At 37.4% G+C, this 10,219-nt stretch overlaps 1 non-coding gene across 1 annotated transcript; it reads left to right on the top strand.

Annotated features, from left to right (window-relative positions):
- The first annotated feature begins 9,797 nt into the window (after window positions 1–9,797).
- On the top strand, window positions 9,798–9,901 carry LOC130020873 (U6 spliceosomal RNA). The gene has a single exon (XR_008792068.1). It is a non-coding gene; the product is annotated as a U6 spliceosomal RNA (small nuclear RNA).
- The last annotated feature ends 318 nt before the right edge of the window (window positions 9,902–10,219 follow it).

Raw genomic sequence — 10,219 nt, 5'->3', positions numbered from 1 at the left:
TCCACCACCACGGATCTCAGTATCCCTCCCCATTCCATTCCACCCCCACGCCCCCCCCCCCCCCCCCCCCCCGTCCCACCCTGCCTCTGTAGCAGGGCATTTCCTTTTGTTCTCTCTCTCCCTTTGGGTGCTGTGGTTTGCAAAAGAGGCATTGAGTGGCAGTCATGTTTGCTTTAAAGTCTACTTTCAGCATGCATCTCCCATCCTGGGAGGTTACTCCCAACACCCTTTATTTGGTGCTTCCTTCTCTATCTGAGCTGCCTTTTCCCCTAGCATGTGTGGCTGGCCTCCAAGCCATGGAGTAAACCTTCTGGTACTTATCTCGGCTATTCTTGGGTGTTAGCCTCCTATTTTGCAACATACTTCATCTAATATTCAAAAGATAACCCAAAACTATAAAACTTTTAGGGCTGGAGTGATAGTATAGTGGGTAGGGCATTTGCCTTTCACAAGGCTGACCTGGGTTTGATACCGACCATTCCATATGGTCCTCTGAGCACCGCCAGGAACAATTCCTGAGTGCAGAGCCAGGAGTAACCCCCATGCATCGCCAGTGTGACCCAAAAAGCAAAATAATAAATGAATAAAATAAAAATAAAATAAAAAATAAAAGCAGTCAAAAGCTTAAAATATTTAAAAATACTAAAATTTCTGCAGATAACATGAAAAACTAGAACTTGGTCAAGTGCTCTTAGAAATGATGCTAGAGGAAAGTTATCGTGGCCGGTAGCACTTGCCTTTTGATTCAGGAAGAATTATGTGGCAGGGGCTAAGACCTCTCAAAAGCTGGCTCAGTCATCTAATCCAAGAAGAAAGCACATACATTGAAAGAATGCAGCAAATGCAGATTTCAGCATAGCGATCGTGCAGTAGGATTTTTTTTTATAGGTTGCTGATGCATTTAGGTTGTAATGTGGACTCATGGTTGGCACCTTTAGTTACAAGGGAAGCTGGGGAGAGAGACAATTGGAATTGCAATACCTTTGTTTGAAAGGCACACGTAGAGTGAGGTCAACTCTATGGCAATAGAGAAATGCCTTTCTTCTGTTTATATTTTGGAGTTGGGTGTCACAACCAGTGATACTCAGGGATTGCATTTGACTCTGTGTTCAAGGATCACTCTTGGTGGTGCCAGAGATCAAACTGAGCTTAGTGGAGTGCAAGACTAGTGCCTTAACCCCAGTATTTTCTCTCCAGTGTTCCTCTGATTTTTTATCCTACAGCTTAAGCTTTGGCTGATGAAGTTGGCCCTGAAAAGGATATTGTACTGACTAAAATAGCCAAGGAGTATCAACTAATAAATATAATAATTTTATTAGTACTATTAGTTACACAAAAGCATGAACCACAGAAAAAAATAGTAATTTGTCCTTTATCAACAAGAAGATAATTTTATCTTGTCAATTATATTACAAGTCTCCAAATATAAGTCAATTCAATCAGAAAGTCAGAAAAAAAATCCTGAAAAGGCTATAGGCATGATAAATACATAAAACAATAAGTCATGTGTACTGCTAGCTATAAGCCATATAAAAATTTAAATTAAAATGGCATCTCCGAAAACACTTATTTGAAAAGATAAAATTTAAAAGAAAAGTAATAGAGTAACAGTAACTTTGGAGAGGATCATGGGTTATATAATCACATCTTGAATAAGAGAGGACCTAAGTTACAACTCTGGCACTACATTTTCTGTGAAACATTTTGACTATGGCTCTGGTTGACTCACTATTATCCTAATGGTTGGCTCCTAGTTTCATGTCGTGGTTTCCAATTTATATGTTTTTTTACCTGCTACATCTTTGGAATATTCTGGGGGCACATAAGGGCCCATAGGGATTCTAGCTGGGAATAAATAGTTTATATAACATTTGGGTCATCAGTCATGAAGCAAATGGAAATATATACTGCATTGTGTCCATGAATGCCATAATAAAATAATACCAGTTAGGCATCTTGAAACATAAAATTCAGTTTTCTGACATTTCTGGGGATAGAAGTTCAAGTTCAAAGTGTCAAACATCATTAGTTTCTTTTTTGATTTCATTATCTGCTTTGGAGATGGTCAGGAACTTACTTTGTCCTCATGAGGTCTTTGCTCTGTGTTTATCTGTGTTTGAATCTTTTTATTTAATAAGAACGTTGACTTTGGTGTGTTTTCTAGTGAACTTACTTTAATTACCACTTTAAAAATCTTACTGAAGTCGCATTTTGAGTTACTAGAAAGTATACCTTTATAAACTGGAGAAGGGCACATACAATTTTCCTATAACATAAATATCTATTTATGCATGCATAGGTTTGATTAATAACTTACTATCTTGTATCACAGACTTTTGGTCAATGAATGTATTCTTTCTCTTTGAGTACTTCTGACATTGTAAAAACTGATCATGATCTTTTCTCATATATTTGAAGCACTCAAATATATGATCACTAGTCTTCCAGGCTTAAATGCAGTTATATAGTTTCCTTTAAACAACCATACCTCAAAAATGAATAGAGAACTCTAAACATTACAGACTTACATGATGTTAAGTAAAATTTGTTATGTAATTGTACTCCACAAGGAGTGCTCCAGATTTTATCAGATTATGCCCTCAGATTAATAAATCTACTTCCCAGCTCAGGTATAGGAATAATTGCAAAGGAGTACCGAGAATTACCACACAGAACTTTCCCAGGAAGTTCTATTCCAAAACGTTCTATTCTAACAAAACACTGTGTTGTTAGATTACTTTAGAAAACTGCTGAGTCAACTTATCAAGGGTAAACAGTTTGCTACTGTGTACAAACAGGATTCCTATCAGGAAATGAGAATTATGACTGAAGTCAAGGACTTACACCTAAAACTTTAGCCATGAAAATGTCACATCAGTACTTCCATCAATTTTATACTATCATTTCATAAACTATGTCCGATGCCAATCACATTTTTGTCTTGAGTTCTTTGCCTAGTTTTAAATATATAAATGCCTTTTGGGGGGGTTTCTTTTAGTATACCAGCAAAATTGTCAAAAGTGTTGATCTCCTTTACATTAAAATTCTAATAAATATAAATTTGTTTGAAGAACTGATTTGTATGGTCTTTGGAAGGATATGAGAATAGATATATTTTATTCATAAACTATAAATGCCATGCTAAAATTACTGAGAATAATTATACATTTACAAATGAATTTGAGTTTATTGGTATTATTTCCTCTGAATTTATTTATATGTTCGAAATAAATTTTAAAACCCTAAGACTCAAAATTTATATTGTGATGATTCAACACTTAATCCATTAAATTCTATTATTGATTAACCTAAAAGTTTGATTCAATACTGAAATTTAGTGCAGTAACGAAGTGGTGCCAGACAGTGTTTTGATGATCTAACCATTTCTTTTCTCCCTTTTCTTTCTGCCAAAGTTCCCCTTCATTATAAAGGCTGAAAATGTCAGTTTCTCATTTTCTTGCTTCTTCAACAGTAAGACTAGTGTAGCTCTGGCCAAAAAGATAAAAGCAAAACTTCCTTTGGGTACACAGACAAAACATTTGATACTCTCTTCCACAGTACTGTGAGAATAGAATCTTAACTCTCATTCATTTAATGCTGTTGTTTGAGGATGTGATAAAAAAGATATATCAGTATTGTATCCATGTAGCAACAAGCTGAAAAAAGAAGCTAATTTGCTCAGGTTGCTGGTGAAAGAGCTCTATATCTTTGATAACCAAATTCATTTTCAAAGTACCCATGTTTGCACTTATTATTTATAATAAATGTCAAATCATTTGTGAATAGGTTATTATGTAACAGTATCTCAACAGCAAACATTGCCCCCTATTAATTTTTCAAGTTACAATACTTTGTTAAAATTATTTTTTATCTAATATAAGAAAATGTTTCTTGAGAGAAAATGATACTATATGCCATCATTCTTCTGTTGTACTAAAGAGAATACATTTTGTCAATTTTTCACAATCATTTAAAAATAGAAATGCTTCATGATTTGTCTTTTAAAAACCGGTAAAATTTCAATTAAAAAAAAACAAAAGAAATTTAAACCTGCTATATACAATGTTAAATATTGGTCAGTTAAATAAATCACTTTACATTGAAGCATGTTTAGAAAGTGTTTTCATTATAAAACGCTAACTGAATTTTTCTTTTATTTTTATATTTTATACTTACATTTTTATATACTTGCAGCTCACTTTCTGTAAACTTCTTGGGTATCTAGGTGGAAAAAAGTCATGTAAAAAAACTCAGACTTTTAACATTTTGGACATTTTACCTTTTATTTTTTTTGTGAGGAATTCTGGGTTATACCCATCAGTGCTCTGTTGGTGCTTTGGGGAGCATATGTGGTCTTCACTATTGAACTGTGGTTGGTCACACGCAAGGCAAGTGCTTTTGCCCCTGTACTATCTATCCGGCCCCTGGGATCACTACAAGAAGATTTGAGATGTCTAACAATGAAGAAAAGAATGGAAATACCAGTTTCCTAGAGCTTAGAGTGTGAACCCAAACTAACTATACTCTGCATTTCTGTTATACTGCTCTAGTATGATATTCCTGGGAGATGTTCCTAGCATGATGCTCCCTAGTATGATGACCTTATTTAGACACACACACACACACACACACACACACACACACATACACACACACACACACACACTCGGATTTCAATGAGTCTCAGATGCATTTCCTTGTGACGAATCTATATAAATTAGGTATACTCACTAGTCCAATTCTACATGGAAATGCAGTTACAGGAGTCTTAGATAAAAGAGGACTTAAGGATAAGACTATAATTACAGGTTTTTGTGGAGAAGGGAGCCGTCCCAAAAGATTCTGGGGAAAAGAGTAGGGGATGGACTGGTCAACTATGATTCTCCACCAGTTAAACAAGCAACTGAGTCCAAGGTTTCATAGGATGCAATGCTGCCCCTGAGACCGTGTAGTGCCAGGGACAGAAACTGAGTAGGGCACATGCCAAGCATGCTTAGCCACTGTTTTATCTCCAGACCCTAATTACATATTGCAACGTTGAAATTATTTTAAAGTAATTACTAATCCATGGCTATATTTTTTGTAGTCATATGAAATGGATCTTGCTGACTAATTACAATTATAAAAACATTTTTAAAACAATACTTTTGCATATATCATTATTTTATGAGAAACCATTCACCACCACCATCCTCACCACCATCCTCCCGTTGTTCAACGATTTGCTCAAGCTGGCCCAGTAATGTCTCCATTGGAGACTTTGTTGTTACTGTGTTTGGCATATTGAATACATCACGGGTAGCTTGCCAGGCTCTGCCGTGTGGGCGAGATACTCTTGGTAGCTTGCCGGGCTCTCGAGAGGGGCAGAGGAATCAAACTCGGGTCAGCCATGTTGGCTGCGTACAAGGCAAACGCCCGCATTAGCTAAAGTCTAAAATTTCAAAAATTATTTAATGAAAATCTTAAAATTTCAGATATACTAATAAGATTCAGAGTAGTCTATCTGCAAGTGACTACTAATTTATTAATAATTCCCAGGAATTAGGTTTTTTTATTGACAATTACAGAACTAAATATAAATTTAATACTTTAGCAAAATTCTTATAAAAACAAAAATAATAATTAGGTTATATAAATTACAAGAATGAAATGTCTGAGGAAGCATTTTACATAGAAAAAATGGCATGAAAGAAAAAATAGGAAGGAAGCCTAAAATACAAATACATTCAAATATAAAAGAAAAACTGCAGTAGCTCTGACAATAAATGTAAATACCTAAACTTATTTGTCAAACAATTTTCTTGAAATATTTTCCAAACCAAAAATTTATTTGTATTGTTTTGCCAACTTATATTTAAAATGTTATGGAAAACGACTAAAATGCAAAGAATGAAAAAAGCAAATCCCAAATGAAAAGTAATCACCCAAATGTAAAAAGCAGGTGTCAATATAGACACCTCCTCTTAAAACAAGGAGGTAAAGTGATATGCATGATACCCTTTCAGTAATTGTATTGCAAATCACAGTGCCTAAAAGGAAAACAAGAAAGAGATGTATGTGTGGGGGTAGGGGGCAAGAAAAGTGTTTGCCATAGAGACAGTCTGCGGGGGTGTGGGGTGGAGGTGGAATGTGGGGAGGTGGACAGGAGGGAACCCGGGGACATTGGTTGTGGGAAAATATGCACTGGTGAAGAGATAGGTGTTGGGTCTTGTAACATTGCACAAAACTCCATCATGAACAACTCTATAACTGTTTATCTCATGATCACTCGGTCAAAAAAAAAGAACAAAGAAGAATTCAAAATGATAAAATAGAATGGTAAAAACCATCACTTGATCACTTGATTCCCCGTTATTCATCGAATTACTCGAGCAGGTGCCAGTAACGTCTCCATTCATCCCTGTTGCATGCTAGCATAGCCCAATGGCATCTGTTCATTCTAGGAACATGCAGAGCCTCAAACCGATCATTCAGGGTCTTGACGAAGAAGTCTGATCATCTTGTAGGTGGGCATCCACGTGATCTTTTGACGTCCCGTAGAATCCAGTCAGTAATGGCTCTAGTCCAGTGGTTGTCTGTAAACCTCATTACGTGTCCAGCCCATCTGATATTTGATGCCTTGGCAAATGAGACAGCGTCCCTGATTCTTAAGCGTTGAAGGAGATCAGAATTCCAGATTCTATCTCTCATTTGAGTGAACCGTGATATTCCAAGCATAGCTATTTCGATTCATCTTTGAGAGACCCAAATGGCATTCTCATCCTGTTTTCGTAGGGCCCAGGTCTCTGAGGCATATGTTAATGCAGGAAGAACAGTGGAATTGAAGAGATGTGCTCATAGCTGGAGTTTCTTTGTCCTCTTAGTTATTTCTTCAATGCTCTTGAAGGCATTCCAAGCTCCTTTCTTCCTCTTGCGTAACTCAGGTGCCAGTTCATTCATCATGTTGATTTCTCGACCTAAGTATATATAACAGTTGCATTCGGACATGGTGGTTCCGTTGAGAGCGAATGGAGTGTCCGGAACGAGGCTGTTTCTCATAAACGTTTTCATAAGATTCAGCTGTAGTTCGACCTTTCCGCATTCATGGTCGAAGTTGGTCAGCATTTGTGCCGCTTGGCTGATGTTTGGTGTTATTAGAACGATGTCATCAGCAAAGTGGAGGTGGTGTAGTTGCCGACCATCTATCTTCACTCCCATTCCTTCCCATTCTAGTCGTCGCATGATGTTCTCGAGGGTGGCACTGAAGAGTTTCGGTGAAATGGTATCACCCTGCCGAACCCCTCTCTAGACATGGATGATTACTTCTTTGTAGAAGGCTGAGATCCTGGTAGTGAATCCATAATAGAGCTCACAAAGGATCCTGATGTATTGAGTTTGTATGTCCTGATTGGCTAGGGCTTCTATGACCGCTTCAGTCTCAACAGAATCAAAGGCCTTCTTTAAATCAATGAATGTTAGACAGAGCGGCATCTTGAACTCCTGAGAAACCTCAGTGAGCTTAGTAATCATGTGGATATGGTCGATGGTACTGAATCCTTTTTGGAATCCGGCTTGTTCACATGGTTGTCCTTCATCTAGTGTTCTGCTAATCCTATTCAGGATGACTCGAGTGAACAGTTTATAGATGACAGACAATAGGCAGATTGGGCAACAGTTGCCAATGTCATGGATGTCTCCCTTCTTGTATAGTAGTACAGTCCTGCTGGTTTTCCATTGGGATGGAACCTTGAATTCAGACAGGTAGCATGTGAAGAGCAGAGCCAGTGTATTGATGAGTACTGATGGTAAGTTCTTCAGGTGTTCAGGTCTGATCTTGTCTGGGCGAGGTGCTCTTTGTTTCTTTACCGACGAGATGGCATGTTGGATCTTGGAAGGGAGGACATTGGGAACGACATATGCATCATGCGGAATGTGGTATGTGGGCAAGTGGACATGGCTATTAAAGAGATCTGAGTAGAAGTCATAATAATCTTCTCCATTGCCCTTCTGGAAGATGTGATAGATCCATCATGATGTTGGAGGGCAGTCATCTTGGTCTTGTATTTGGAGAAGGACAAGCGGGCATTATGAATGCTTTTCCCGGCTTCTGCCGCATCTACCAGCATAAAAACCATAAAATTTTGAAAAAATAATTTTTTGATAAGTAGTTATTGCCACATAAGCTATATTTGCCATAGATTTATTGTAATTTGCCTAGACAGCAAATAAGATAATATAAAGTTGTATAAAAGGAAAGAGAAGTATTAGGGAAATATGACTCTTAAAAACTGTTATTCAATTTTATTGATAATGGTGATAAAACAAACATAATTATTAATTAAATCAATATATCATGCACATTTAAAGCTTTTGTATGCATTTGTTTAATCCTGATAATGTCTCTAATGAAAACAATATTATCAATCCAATTTTTTATTTAAAAACTACATATTATAAGTTACCTTTTTGCAGTGTTGATAATGTAAAGTGATGTCATAAATTTAAACTATATAGAGATTCCTAAAATAAAAATAAGAAAAAATGCATTCCATATATTCCAGTTATCTCAATTTTGAGTAATTAGCTCAAATATAAATGTATCCTATTGAATTTAAAGGTACTTACTGATTTAAATGCACTCCCATATTTTTTTCAGCATCATTCATATAATCAAGAATTGGAAAAAAGCTGTGCCAAGAGACTGACAAATAGATACATAAGACTTGACATATGAAATACTAATCAACTATTAAAAAATGATGAAATTATGCCATTTACCACAGGGATAAACCAGAGAACACTATATTTAGCAAAATAAACCAAATGGAAAAGGACAAAGACCTTATGCTCCACTCATGTGTATTATTTGGAAAAAACAAACACATGATCAAAAAAAACTATAACAATCTTTATTACTTGAGACTTCTTAGTGACTATTAGAAGAATTGGGGAAAGCAAGGAGATAAATCAGAACAAAGGGAACTTTGTATGTTGAAGGATCACTGTAATCACTGTCCTCCCGTTGTTCATTGATTTGCTCGAGCAGGCCCAGTAACGTCTCCTTTGGAGACTTTTGTTGTTACTGTGCTTGGCATATAGAATACATTACGGGTAGCTTGCCAGGCTCTGCCATGGGAGCGAGATACTCTCAGTGGCTTGTCGGGCTCTCCAAGAGGGCGGAGGAATCGAACTCAGGTCAGCCATGTTGGCTGCGTGCAAGGCAAACGCTCTACCGCTGTGCTATCGCTCTAGCCCATGTTGAAGGATAGAACTTCATATAGTGTATGTACATGTCTATGTCCACTGATGCTACTGAAATATGTGATGTTATAATACAATGGTTCCTTAAGAAAAACAAAACAAGACATTCTTTTTTTTTCTTTTTGGGTCACACCTGGCGATGCACAGGGGTTACTCCTGGGTTTGCGCTCAGGAATTACTTCTGGTGGTGCCAGAGGAGCAAATGGGATGCTGGGAATCGAACCCAGGTCAGCCACATACAAGGCAAATGCCCTACCTGCTGTACTATCGCTCCAGCCCACAAACAAGACATTCTTAAACAGTTAATCACTGTATCACGGTATCACGGTCCTCCCGTTGTTCATCTGATTTGCTTGAGCGGGCCCAGTAACGTCTCCATCATGAGACTCTTTGTTACTGTGTTTCGCATATCGAGTACATCACAGGTAGCTTGCCAGGCTCTGCCCTGCGGGCAAGATACTCTTGGTAGCTTGCCGGGCTCTCCGAGAGGGGCAGAGGAATCGAACTCGAGTCGGCCATGTTGGCTGCGTGCAAGGCATTTGCCCTACCTCTGTGCTGTGCTTCCGCAGCACATATACTAAAATTGGAACGATACAGAGAAGATTAGCATGGCCCCTGCGCAAGGATGACACGCAAACAGTTAATCATGGGTGTCAAATTTGCATCTTGGTAATTGAACATTAACAATCATGTCCTCATTCAATACATTGAAATAATTATAGTTGACCGAATTTGTATTTATTTATCATCTCAAATGCAACCTTCCAATATTTAAATGTATCATTCAATACAAATATTTAAAGAATTAATTAATTAATCCCAATCCATTAAAAAAAAGGAATACTGGATAAGGAAACGTAATGTAGTAAAGGGAGGGATGCCTAAATCAGACTTACCCCCAGATTAAAGGCAGGAGAAGGAAATAGATCAAGGTGGGGGTGGGGGAGAGGCAGGCAAGGAAGATGAGAAAGGAACTAAT

The sequence above is a fragment of the Sorex fumeus genome, unplaced genomic scaffold (genome assembly GCF_029834395.1).
Source record: "Sorex fumeus unplaced genomic scaffold, SorFum_2.1 ptg000013l, whole genome shotgun sequence".
NCBI lineage: Eukaryota > Metazoa > Chordata > Mammalia > Eulipotyphla > Soricidae > Sorex > Sorex fumeus.
Note: the sequence above shows the minus strand (reverse complement) of the source record. Positions and strands in the feature narration are given on the sequence as shown.